Source organism: Equus caballus, chromosome 22, assembly GCF_041296265.1.
Source record: "Equus caballus isolate H_3958 breed thoroughbred chromosome 22, TB-T2T, whole genome shotgun sequence".
In the NCBI taxonomy this organism is placed as follows: Eukaryota; Metazoa; Chordata; class Mammalia; order Perissodactyla; family Equidae; genus Equus; species Equus caballus.
In genome coordinates, this window is record NC_091705.1 from 38,881,350 (window position 1) to 38,893,849 (window position 12,500).

At 60.1% G+C, this 12,500-nt stretch overlaps 1 long non-coding RNA gene across 1 annotated transcript; it reads right to left on the minus strand.

The window, feature by feature from the left end:
• Positions 1-1,429: 1,429 nt before the first annotated feature.
• On the minus strand, positions 1,430-12,296 carry LOC111770027 (uncharacterized). The gene is made up of 3 exons (XR_002802930.2): positions 11,883-12,296; positions 10,861-10,986; positions 1,430-2,238 (listed from the first exon to the last, which is right to left on the minus strand). It is a non-coding gene; the product is annotated as an uncharacterized lncRNA (long non-coding RNA).
• Positions 12,297-12,500: the final 204 nt, after the last annotated feature.

The following is a 12,500-nucleotide window of genomic DNA, read 5'->3' on the forward strand; positions in this document are numbered from 1 at the left end:
TCTCTCACCAGCCGCTGTGGCCCCCGGCGCCTGGCACAGACTCGGAGCTCAGCAATTACTTGTTGAATGAATACACAAGCTTCGGATTACAGGCAGGGTTCACAGGGCAGCCCCCAACTCACGACCCATGGGGAAGCCGCAGCACCCCCAGGCTCCCTGTCCTCATCTGCATGGGGCATATTTCTATTTTTTTTAAATCTTTTTTTTTTTTTTAAAATAAAACAAAGATAGAGAAAAGCACCCAGCACAAACATACGTCTTAATGATTTACAATAAGGCAACTAAGCTTCCTGTGACCACCTGCGGGGGAAGAAAGAGACCTTGACCGCTGCCCCAGAAGCCCCTGGGGGAACCCTGGCCACTCACAGCCCCTCCCTCCTTCCAGAGTAAGCACCTCCCTGACTTTTAGGGCTGTGATGTGTGTTTCTTTATAGTCTTACCTCTGTGTGTGTCCATAGACACTATATTTTGTCTTGCCCATCTTTGTAAAAACTTGGTGTTGGCCTGGTGCCATAGTGGTTAAGTTCAGGAACTCTGAGTCAGTGGGCCGGGTTTGCAGGTTCAGATCCCAGGTGTAGACCTATACGCTGCTCACCCAGCCATGCTGTGGCAGCATCTGGCATACAAAATAGAGGAAGTTTGCCATAGATGTTAGCTCAGGGCCAATCTTCTTCACCAAAAAAAAAAAAAAAACCCCACAAAAAACAACCCGGTATCTTTCAAGCCTTTTCGTTTGTTTCCCCTCCATCCCGTTCTTCCTTACAGTGTATCAGTTGCAGAACATGAGCCCTCTGACCTGTAGACTTTCCCCAGGACTGGCTTGTGTTGATGGTAGCTCTGTGGTGTGTTCCACATGCCCTGTGCTTGGCATTTCCTGCAAAATGGCAGCTGGGTCCAGAGGCTGGATCAGGGATATTGGCGGGGAGTGAGGGTGTGAGGGGAGGGCCTGGCGTGAGTGGCAGCCCCTAAACGCAGCAGCCAAGACTGTTCAGGAGCCCCATGGCCCAGCCACGGCTCAGCCTGGCAAGACTCCCAGCTCGACAGCCCCTCCGGCCCCTCTCCCCGGCGCAGACACGCCCGCCCGCCTCGGGGAACGTTCCCGTGGGAGCTGGTGGCAGAATGGCCCACAATTGGAGCCGTTCCTCGTCCCTAAAATTATCTCCCATCTGGAAACGGTTTCCAGACCCTGCCCAGGAGAGTTGGTGGTGCAGGAAACATTTTTCTATTAAAAACAGAAAAGACCAACCACCAAATGCTGAGTCTCTGCAGCCCAGGAGGCCTGGCTGAGCGCCAGCTGTATACACTGCTGCTTGTGGGGTTGTGTGTGGGGCGGGGGGGGGGGGGGGGGGGGCGGGGAGCAGACGGTGAGACGGACAGTCAGGCTCTGCTCACGGGACCCCCGCCCACCTCGGCCCAGACGTGGGGTTTGTGGACACAGGGCCCGAATGAGCTGAGGAGAAGGGTTTGGTCTGGGGGTGAGCAGCTTGTCCAGCCATCGGGTAGCTCAGGAGCGCGGGCTGTTCCGGGTCTGCGGGGCCGGGTCACAGAGAGGCGGCTTCCCCTGCAAGGGGACCCTGCCGCTGCTCTGAGCATCTCAGGAGCAAAGCTCCCTCTGCCGGCATCTCTGTGGCGCCTCGCTAACCCTTTCTCCCTCCCTTTCACCGAAGCTCCAGCAGCCTCTGTGTCCAGGCTGGGCTGGCAACAGCCTCCGACAAGAAGGGGATGACGTTGTGGGGCTCCCTTTGGGTTTATTTCCATCATCTTCCATTCGTGATAAATGATATAGGTTCTCCATTTCTGCTAATGATATACGGTTTCTTTTGTACAGAAACAGGTTTAGTTAAAAAAAAAAAGGGCGAGTGGGGAGTCCATTTAGAACACAGAGGAAGGAAGACAGAGCACGGATGACACAACACTCGGAGCAGAAGGGAGTCTGGGAGACTCAGGTGCCAGGGTTACAAGGGCAGACGCCAGAGCCTGCGGGCCTGGGCTGGGATCCTGGTTCTGACACTTGTGGGCTGTGTGATCTTGGGCAAATCACTTGCCCTCTCTGAGCATTGGTTCTTTATTTGTAAAAGAAAGGAAAATAACGGCACTTCCCGCACACGATTATTTCTGAGGATTGGATGAGACGATGCGGGGAAACACTCCACACAGCGCCAGGCATGTGGAGGACTCAGGCAACTCACTCGTTCCGCCAGAACTCAGTGAAGGTCTCTCCGGAGTTCCTGGTGTTTCCTGGAAAAGTAGCAGAGCCTGGAGGTTCACAGGGCTGGTTCAAACCCCAGCCCGCCTCTTACCGGCCGTCTGAGCAAGCTGTCCCCACCTCTCAGAGCCCCAGCTGCCCCATCTGTAAAAGGGGCACAGTGATAGTCCTTTGAGGTTCCCACGGGACTTGGGGGCTGTCTCTGGGACCCCGTGGCACCCTGCGCGGCCTGTGTCTGAGCCCAGCGGTCTGCCCTTCCTCTAAGTCTCAACGAACTGAGACTCAAGTTCTCTCTGCCTATCCTGCCTTCCCTCCATCTTTTTTATGCCATTTTAGCCAGACTCAGCCATTGAGGTGCCTTGAGCCACCCCAGGGGCTTTGCACACACTGTTCCTCTGGTGTGAAACATCCTCCTGCTTTCACCTGGGGGACCGTTGTTCCTCCCTGAAAAATCCGGTGGGCTCCTGATTTCCCCCCTCGCCCTAAAGCACCTGCGAGGCCGGGCCAAGCTTCGCCTCTCCGCGCTCCCCCAGGCTCCTGGTTCTCCGGCATTTTCTGATTCTCTGGTACGGAGGGCCCATGAACCTTTTAAGCAAATTGCTGTGCTCTACTGCAGTCCACCGTCTTGGGTTCAAGGGTCTGCCTCCCCTTCCTCAGCAGGCAGTTACACGCCCCCTCCCCAAGGAGACCTCGCCAATGTCTGCTGCATCCCAGCGTGTGATCCAAGGGCGCGCCAACTGCCTGCAGACCCCAAGGGCGATGTGCACCGGCACCGCCTCCGGCTCCCGACCTCGCCTGTCGTCCGGCCTCCGCGACCGCCTCCGAGCAAGGGGGCAATAACAGTACCCGCCCCACTCTGGTTGTTGGGAAGGCGGAACGAGTCGACGTGCGGGGAGCTCTTAGCTCGGGGCCCCGGAGGACATCCGCGCCGGATGCGCGACAGGCCCTCCTGGCAGGACTGCGCTGGACCCGGGGGAGGCCGGCGCGGCGCGGAGAGCGAGGGGGCGGCGCGGAGAGCGGGGGGGGCGGGGCGCGGAGAGCGAGGGGGCACGCGGCACGAAGAGCGAGGAGGGGCGGGGAGAGCGAGGGGGCACGCGGCACGGAGAGCGGGTGGGGGCGCCGAGAGCGAGGGGGCGCAGAGAGCAAGGAGGGGCGCCGAGAGCGAGGGGGCGCGCGGCGCGGAGGGCGAGGGGGGCGCGGAGAGCTAGGGTGGGCGCGGAGAGCGAGGAGGGGCGCGGAGAGCGAGGGGGCGCGGAGAGCTAGGGTGGGCGCGGAGAGCGAGGAGGGGCGCGGAGGGCGAGGAGGGGCGCGGAGGGCGAGGGGGGTCGCGGAGAGCGAGGGGGCGCGCGGCGCGGAGAGCGAGGAGGGGCGCGGAGGGCGAGGGGGGTCGCGGAGAGCGAGGGGGCGCGCGGCGCGGAGAGCGAGGAGGGGCGCGGAGGGCGAGGGGGGTCGCGGAGAGCGAGGGGGCGCGCGGCGCGGAGAGCGAGGAGGGGCGCGGAGGGCGGGGCGAGGGGGGGCGCGGCGGGGCGAGGAGGGGCGCGGCGGGGCGAGGAGGGGCGCGGCGGGGCGCGGAGAGCGAGGGGGCGCGCGGCGCGGAGAGCGAGGAGGGGCGCGGAGGGCGAGGGGGGCGCGGAGGGCGAGGGGGGCGCGGAGGGCGAGGAGGGGCGCGGAGAGCGGGGGGGGGCGCGGAGAGCGGGGGGGGGCGCGGAGAGCGGGGGGGGGCGCGGAGAGCGAGGGGGCGCGCGGCGCAGAGAGCGGGGGGGCGCGGAGGGCGGGGGGGGGCGCGGAGAGCGGGGGAGGGCGCGGGGGGGGGCGCGGAGAGCGAGGGGGGGCGCGGAGAGCGAGGGGGCGCGCGGCGCAGAGAGCGGGGGGGCGCGGGGGGGGCGCGGAGAGCGAGGGGGGGCGCGCTGCCTCCGGGCGCGGGAGGACCGAGGGCCGGCGTCGGCCCGGGCTCCGCTGCCCCCTGCTGGCCACTCTGCAGAATGACAGCGCTTCCCTGCGCCCAGCGCGTCCCCGACCCTCACCCCCGGGGGACGGGGGGAGGGCACCCGACCTGCTCCGAGGGACACGTCCTGCCGCTGGCCGTGGGACCCTCGGGTTCTCCCCGGAAACTGGGGTAGGAGAGCGTGCCTCACGGTGCCCGGGGACAAGGTCTACCCATGTCCTTCCCTCAACACCAGCATGTACTGAGCACCCACTGTGTGCGAAGGATGAAGAAGACCGAGCCCCGCGCCCTCCCCTGAGGGGCTCGGCGAGTGGAGAGGGCAGGAGGAGGAGAAGAAGGCTGGGAATGGTGACTGAAGTGTGGCCCTGTCCGCACTGAGCACCCACTGGGCGCCACTGACGGGTCTAAACACGTGTGGAGTGACACATCTAAAGCCCTCAGAACGCAATGAGGTGGGCACTTTTATTCCTCTTAGGAAGCTGAGGCCCAGAGAGGTTAACTAGCCTGTCCTATGAGGCACAGCCTTGCTCGTGGAGGTGGGACTAGAACCCGCAGAGTTCTAGTGTGAGGCCGGGGAGGTTGTGCAGATCGATCCATCCATTTTAATCCACAAATACTTGTGGAGCACCGACTGTGTGTCGGGCACGGTGCTGGATGCTGGGGAAAGAGCAGGGTCCAGGCCCCAGGGAGCTGTTCACGTGGCGGAGATGGGCAATAAACAAGAAAAATAAGCGAAATATACGTCCCTTGGTGATTGTTGCTGAATATAAAAAACAGAGCGCAGACGGAGGAGGAGAGCTGAGTGTGTTTCGGTTTTAAACAGTGGGGCGGGGGCCATTTAGGGCTTTCGACTTTCCCGGTGGATAACGTGGGAGCCACGGAGGGTTCTGAGCACGGGAGGGACGGGGATGACAGCCAGCGAGGGGTCGGGGGACTCCCAGCGCATCTGGGGAGGGGGAGCCGCCCTTGAGCTGGAGGCCGCAGGTCCACACGCGCCCACTGGAGCCGTGGGCGAGCCGCGGTGGCAGGTGTCACCCGGACGCTGGAGGACCGCTCGGGGCCCGGCTCCTCCCGGGGATGCTGCCGCGCCTCGTGACGCCACCGGGCGGTGCCAGCGCACAGCGGGCGGGTCCGAGGCCGGCGGGGGACCGGGGACCGGGCGGGTCTCAGCCGTCCTGTGCGTTGTAGGGCGCGCGGCAGCATCTCTGGCCTCTCCTCGCTCGAGGTCAGCAGCGCGTCCCCCCTTCCCAGTGTCACTGCCCAAACCATCTGCAGACACTGCCGCTCATCCCCCGGCGGGGGAAAGTCGCCCGGGAGCAGCGAGAACCGCTGCCTTGGTGCCTGCTCAACGGCGTGCGTTTACTGAGCGCCTACTGTGTGCCTGAGCCTGGCTCCGCTGGGGCCCACGGCCCAGGGGACCTACCTCCAGCAGGGATCCCACCCAGACAGAGCTGGCCCCTTCAGGACGGTGGGGCACCAAGGGCCAAGTTCATCCACCCCACGGGTGAGAGGAGCCCTGGGTCAGTCCAGGTTTTGCCATTCACACATTTAGCTGTGTGACCTCCGGCAAGTCAGAGTAGGTGTCTTAACCCCGGTTTCCCCACATGTAGAATGAGGTAGGGTCCATTTTGGAGGCAAGCCCCATGCTGGGGTCTGGGATCCAGCCATGGCAAGGCCACGGTCCCCTGCGGGAGCTCACAGGCTTGGACACACGGCATCTGCAACGTGAATACTGCACCTGCTGGTGCGGACATGAGCCCCCGCTCCCGGATGCTCCCCTGTTAGGTTTCCTCCACACCCTCACCTGGCACACCAAGGGCTTTGCTCACTTCTCCAGTTTATCCCCAGGCTCCCAACGCAAGAACGTGAGCTCCCTGAGGACAGAGGTTTTTTGTCACAGTTGTTCGCTGCTCTATCTCCAGTGTCGGGACGATGCCTGGCACAAGGTAGGGGCTCCGTTTGGGTGGGTGAATAAATTCCCTTCTTCCATTTTTGCCCCCAGATAGTCCGTTCTCCACAAGGCAGCCTGAGGGACCCTGTGGAAACCCACGTCAGATCACGTCCCTTGGAACTCTCCTCACTCAGAGTAAAAGCCAAAGTTCACGGCCTGTAAAGTCCTATGTGATAGACACCACCCCATCTCATCTCCCTGACCTCATCTCCCCCTACTCTTCTTTCAATCACTCTGTGCCAGACACATTGGCCTCCTCAAGACTGAGACTCCTCACACACATGGGCATATTCTTGCCTCAGGACCTTTGCACTTGCTGTTCCCTCTGTCTAGAACTCTCTTCCCCCAGATATTGGCATGGCTCTTCCCTTTCATCCAGGTCTCTGCTCAAATCTCACTGCCTGGGAGAGGCCCCCTGTTCCAGGCACTCTATCCAATTACCTGATTCTTCTGATAGCACGTATCCCTAGCAGAAAGGATCTTGTTGAAGTGTCAACTTCTTATTGTTGGTCTCTGCCACACAACAGACAAACTCCTGCCCTCTTGGCACTCATATTCTAGTGAGCCAGATGGTCAGGAAAGGCCTCTTTGAAGTGGTGACATCTGAGTGGTGACTTGAAGGACGAGAAGAAACTGGTTGTGGGAAAAATTGAGGAAAGATCCTTCCTGGCAGAGGGAATAGCAAGTGCAAAGGTCCGGGGGCTGCTTAACCACAGAGCAGGCCTGTCTGGGCACTCTGCTACTTTGGGTGGTGGGTTCCCAGGCCACACACATCTCCTGGCTGAGAGCCTTGAATTGTCAGGAAGCCATGTGGTGTGGACAGGGGCTGGGCTAGACCTAGCCACACAAAGGCCCATTGACAGCGGAACGGGAAGGGCAGCCCAAGCAGGCGGCTCCCTCTTGTCCGCTCCCAGGAAGCTCTGGCTGGGAACAATCGAAGGTCTGGAGATTCCCAGGAGACTCAAGTTTCCCTGGGGTGGGATTGGGGCCAGGGAGAGAAACGCAGGTGGCCTGGTCACTGGGACAGGCGGGGCAGCCACGGAAGAGCTTTGAGCTCCCACGACCCTGTTCTAAACCCAGCCCCACCCCTCGCTAGCTGGGTGACCTTGGTCGCTTCGGTTCCCTCATCTCTAAAATGGGGCGAAAAACAGACCGGCCTTACAGGGGTGGCATGGAGCCACGTGGAGCACAGCGAGAAGCAGGCGTGACCCAGGAGGCCCTCGATGGTGGGTGGTCAGCTGGGGTGGCCAGCCATGGGGTACTAAGCATGAAGACCAGCAGGGAGCATGGGTTGGGTTTCTGGTTCAGACAGCCTGAGTTTGACTCAGATCTCCCGCCTTCTAGCTTGGGGCAGGTGTGATCTCCCCATTCCATGCCTCAGTTTCCCCATCTGTAAGACAGGGCTAACGAGAGCCTTACACGGGGCCATAACTCGGAAGCACCCAGCATGGGGACCTGGCACTGTGCATTCAGAATGGTCCAGAGCTTCCGAGGGCAGCCTCAGGCGGGCAGGTGGGGGTGGGGGAGGGCATGTTCCCTACAGGCTGATCACAGGCAGGGGTTCTGGAAAGACCCACTAAATAGCTAAGACAGCAGAGCAAGGACATGAAGAATGCACCTGGGGTCAGTCTGCCAGGTTCAAGTCCCATGTTCTAGGCGTGTGTCCTTGGGCAAGTTACTAAACCTCTCTGTGCCTTGGTGCCTTCTTCTGTGAAACACGGATAAGGGCCACGGGGTCGGTGTGAGGTCCTGATAAGAGAAGGTCCATGCAAAGAATGGCTGACAGGCTGGGGCCCAATTTGATGACACAGAACCAAGAAGGCCTCAAGGCTCGCGGGAGCTGGCGGGGGGACAGAGGTGCAAGCAGGGCCTGGACGGGCCGTGAGCCCCGTGTTTGCGTGAACACGTCCGCAGCTCGGCTGCAGGTTGGGGGGAAGCGTGTCTCGGGCTGGGGGAGCAGCAAGAGCAGAGCCTCTGGGAACGGAAAGCACTGAGCGGAGGCGGGGGCTCCTGCAGACGTCCCTCTAGAACCGCGGCTGGACGCAGATAAGGGAGCATGGCACGCTGAGATAGGGCCCTGGACTCTGGCCTGGGGTGATAGGGAGCCACAGAGGGTTGGGAATTGAGGACCAAGCCGTCCCTCCCATGGAGGTGGCACAGCCAGGATCCCCACTTCACAGCTTCCTCCCTGGCCCCCACTCAGAGCCGCCACGCAGCAGGTGCTGGGGGAAATGGGTCTGAAGGAATAAATGACATACAGGGCGAATGAGAACCCAGCCCCTGAGAGCTGGCCCTGGCCTTGACTTTCTCCATGCACACAGCACTAGGTGCCTTGAGCGATCTAGAAATAGTTCTAGAAAAGTTACAGCAGCTAGTGTTCGTGGCGCATCTCCCAGGTGCCAGGTCCTGCCAGATCGGCATTCGTGGAGCCCACGCTTCCGCGACAGATGAGGAACAGGGAAGGAACAGACAACTCCTTCAGACAGAGTTCAGCGCCGTGGGGCCAACAAGGCAGTGGTGGCGGGGGCCGGGCCTCTCTGAGGACCAGCTGGGCGGGGAGCGCTGCAGGAGCACGGAGGGGATGCAGAGGGAAGGGCGATGTCCTGAGGTGGGACTGAGCTCAGGGGGATGGAGGAGCGTCGAGGAGGCCAGAGTGGCGGCGGGGAGAGAAAACGGGGTGCAAGGGGCGCAGGCCCGCAAGGTCTGGTGAGAGGAGGAGAGGACTTTCTCCCCAAGGCAGTGGGGCTCCGGAGGGGGTGAGCAGAGGAGAAGCTTCATCTTATTTGTAGTTTGCATCCTCCTAACCAAAGGGCTTAACTGCCATTATCACCCCCAGTTCACAGACGAGGAAGCCGAGGCAGCCGAGGCTCGAGAGTTTTCAGGATCCTCCTTCGGTCCTAGGAGGCAGAGCCAGGACTCCACCTCAGCCTGTCTGTCTCTGCGGCCTGCGGGGCTGGAGGGGGACTGGAAGAGGCCTGCTGGACCCAGCACAGAGGTCTCCTGAGCCACCGGGTTGGGCCCAGAGAAACCTCTAGCAGCCTGGAGCTGCCTCCAGGAGGTGTCCTCACAGCGTCTGTCCTCGGCATCTGCCCCAGGGCCTCCCAAGCACAGTCAGGCCCTTTCTGCTCCCCAGGTGGCCGGCCACTGCCACCTGGGCTGAATGCCCCATAGGAGACAGGGCGGGGGCGGGGGGGGGGGAAGCTGCCACCAGATCTGCCCTCCTCCCTTTACTTGCTCTGTGGCCTTGGACAACCCCCCACCGCCCTCTCTGGGCCAACCTTGCACCTGTTGTCTGGCCCAACCCCTATGTCGGCAGTGCCCCTCCCTTCGTACTGCGTGGATTCCTGGCCGACAGCTGATACTGGGTCCAGGCTGGAGGGCAGAAGGGCAGGACAGATAAACTCTGGCAGTGGAGAGCCCCCGGGGGGGCCATAAGCCCAGACTCCTGTGGGTGCGGCAGACGCCAAGGTTGCCTCAACAGAACCCCAGGGGCCCAGGCCCCACCCAGATAACATGAGCCAAGAAGAGGGGGACTCCGGGGGCAGAACCTGACTTCTGTAAGACGAAGGAAGGGTGGGAGGAACCATGTCACTTAATCTTCATAACAACAACGATGATGATGATGATGATGCCCATTTTGCAGATTAAAAAACTAAGACCTAGAGAGGAAACGCCCCTGCTCAAAGTCCCCGAGCCAGCAAGCGCAGATATGGGATCGCATCCAGAGCCTCTTCCACGGGGCCTGGCAGCCCCTCAGACTTGAAAACTTTCATTCCCCCCCCCAAAAAGTACAACACTTTGGGTGGAGTCTCCAGGGGCCAGCCAGGCCTGGTTGTGAATCTTGGAGCAAGGCAGCGTTGGACAATGCAGCGGGGTGGGCCTGGTGGAACCTGGTGGCCTCCCCGGGGACAGTCCAGGACAACACAAACTGAGGAGCGTCGGCCATCGCAACTGCCTCCCTGCTGAGCCTGCTCTGTCCCGGGGACCTGTCACCTCAACACCCAAGTCATCTGGGGCCTGTGTGGCCCATTTTGGAGTCGTAAAAATGGAGGCCCGGAGCGTCCTTAAGTTGCCCAAGGTCACACGGGGAGAGAGTGGACACAATTGGTGATGCCCACGGAATAGCAGGCCTGGCGCCGTGTGCTCCCTCTGGGCCACTCGGGGATATTCTCCCAGCAATTGCCCCTTGGTGCAGCCCCAGTTTCTCCCTCTCGGGACCTCTTGTGTTGAAAACATCAAATGCCCTCCCCGGACCCCGTCGTCTTCCCACAAGCGCCCCGTTCCTCCGTTCCCTGCCAGAGGGAGCTTCTGGTGAGCCTCGTCCATGCTCCCTGATCCAGTTCTCACCCCATGCCACCCCTCCTCAGTGTCCTCCAACCAGGCTGCCACCCTCTGTGCCACCAAATGGCTCTTGAGGTCACAATCCCGCTGCCAAGTCCAGTTGTGGTCACCTCTCAGCAACCTTCTCCCCGAGCTCCATCTTTGGCCACGCCCCCAGCCATGTCCTTGGCGACCTCACTCCTTCCGCTGCTTTAAGTAACCACGTGCGCAAGGAACTTCGCATTCCCATCAGCATCCCCATCGCCCCTGGGCTCTGGGCTGGGCTGTCTAACTGCCACCGGAATACCCTAAAAAGACGTCTTGATTCCCCCAAACACCCATTCCTCCCCCCAGCCCCACCCCCAACCTCCAGTCTTTGCTCTGCCACCCCCCAGTAGCCCAAGCTCCAAGGTCACTTGATTCCTCCGTTTCTCTCACCGCCACCTCCACTGTCTGTCCTGAATCGTCCGCTTCTGTCCAGCTCCACCGCCATCCTCACCTACAGCCTCCACACTGGTCTCTCTGCTGCCACGTTTGCTCCTCACAGCAGATTAGAGGGAACTTCTAGAAACGAAAATCAAAACATGCCACTCGCCTGCTGAAACCCTCCAGTGGCCTCCGGCTGCCCTTCCAAAAACTCCAAAGTTCTCACCACGGCCTCCGAGGCCCTGTCTTGCCTCCTCTCTCCCTTTCAGCCACACTGGCTTCCTTTCACTTTCTCTGACAAGCCAAGTTCTTTCCTGCCTCAGGGCCTTTGCACTTCTCTTCCCGCTTCCTGTAACTCTTTCCCCTGTTCTTGTCATAACTGCCTCTTTCTCTTCTTGTAAACCCCAGTTGAATCATCACCTCCCCAGAGGTCTCTTCCCTGACCATCCAATCGGAGGCGCCCCACCCTGTGTCCTGGTCGCTCTCAACCCTGTCTCTCTCTTTATTTCCTTCATAGCTCTGGAATTCACTTATTGATTTATTTGTTTGCTTGTTTATTGTCTATCCACCCCTCCACTCCAGAATGTTGGTCCCATGAAGGCAGGAATTTATGTCTGTCTTCTTCACTGCTGTAGACAGAAGCCAGGTGCACAGCACAGTGTCTAGCACATGATAATGTTCAATAAGTATTTGCTGGATGGATGGATGGATGGATGAGTGAATATATGGATGGATGGATGGATGGGTGGAGGGATGGATGGATGGATGGATGGGTGGAGGGATGGATGGATGGATGGATGGGTGGGTGGATGAATGAATTATGGATGGATGGGTGGTCGGTTGGGTGGATGGAGGGGTGGATAGATGGATGGATGAGTGAATATATGGACGGATGGAGGGCTGGCTGGCTGGCTGGCTGGTTGGATGGAGGAGAGGATGAGTGAATATATAGATGGGTGGAAGGATGGGTGAATATATGGATGGACAGATGGATGGATGGATGGATAAACAAGATAAATGAAACTAAATCTCACCTTTAATCATGCCATTCTCCCACTCAAGAGCCTTCCTTGGCTCCCCACTGCCCATCGCAGCAAACTCTTCTTTGTGACAGTCAAAACTTTCTGAACTGGTCCCAAATAGGATGCTCACTGTACCCCCAGAAGATAAAAAAACTGTTCAGACTGAACCATTAGGAAGTGGGTCAGTTAGCTGTCTGCCTCCCCGACCTGGCCGTGAGCCATTTGAGAGCAGGGTCTCTGTCATCTTCATCTCAGTATCTCAGCATTTAGCCCCGGCCAGCAGCAGCAGAGAGGTCCAATGAACAAACACACGAGCGAGGGAGAGAGCGAGGGAAAGCCACCTGCTGTGACCACGAAGCCAGCAAGTGAGAAGGCTCCGGAGCAGGAGGCCTCAGACCCAGAGGGTGCAACTTTTCAAATTTAGAATGTGGGCAGTTTCACTGTTTTGGGTCACTGCTCCTGGTCGGGGTTTCGGAAGTGTGCAAAGCTGGGGCTTTGTGATGACTAGGAACTTGGAGACCTAGCAGAGATGAGGCTGGCAGCGACGCTCAGGACGGGATGACTTGAATGACAATGACCAGACCTTCCAACTACAAGCGCTGTGCAGTGTCAGAGGCCTAAAAACACAGT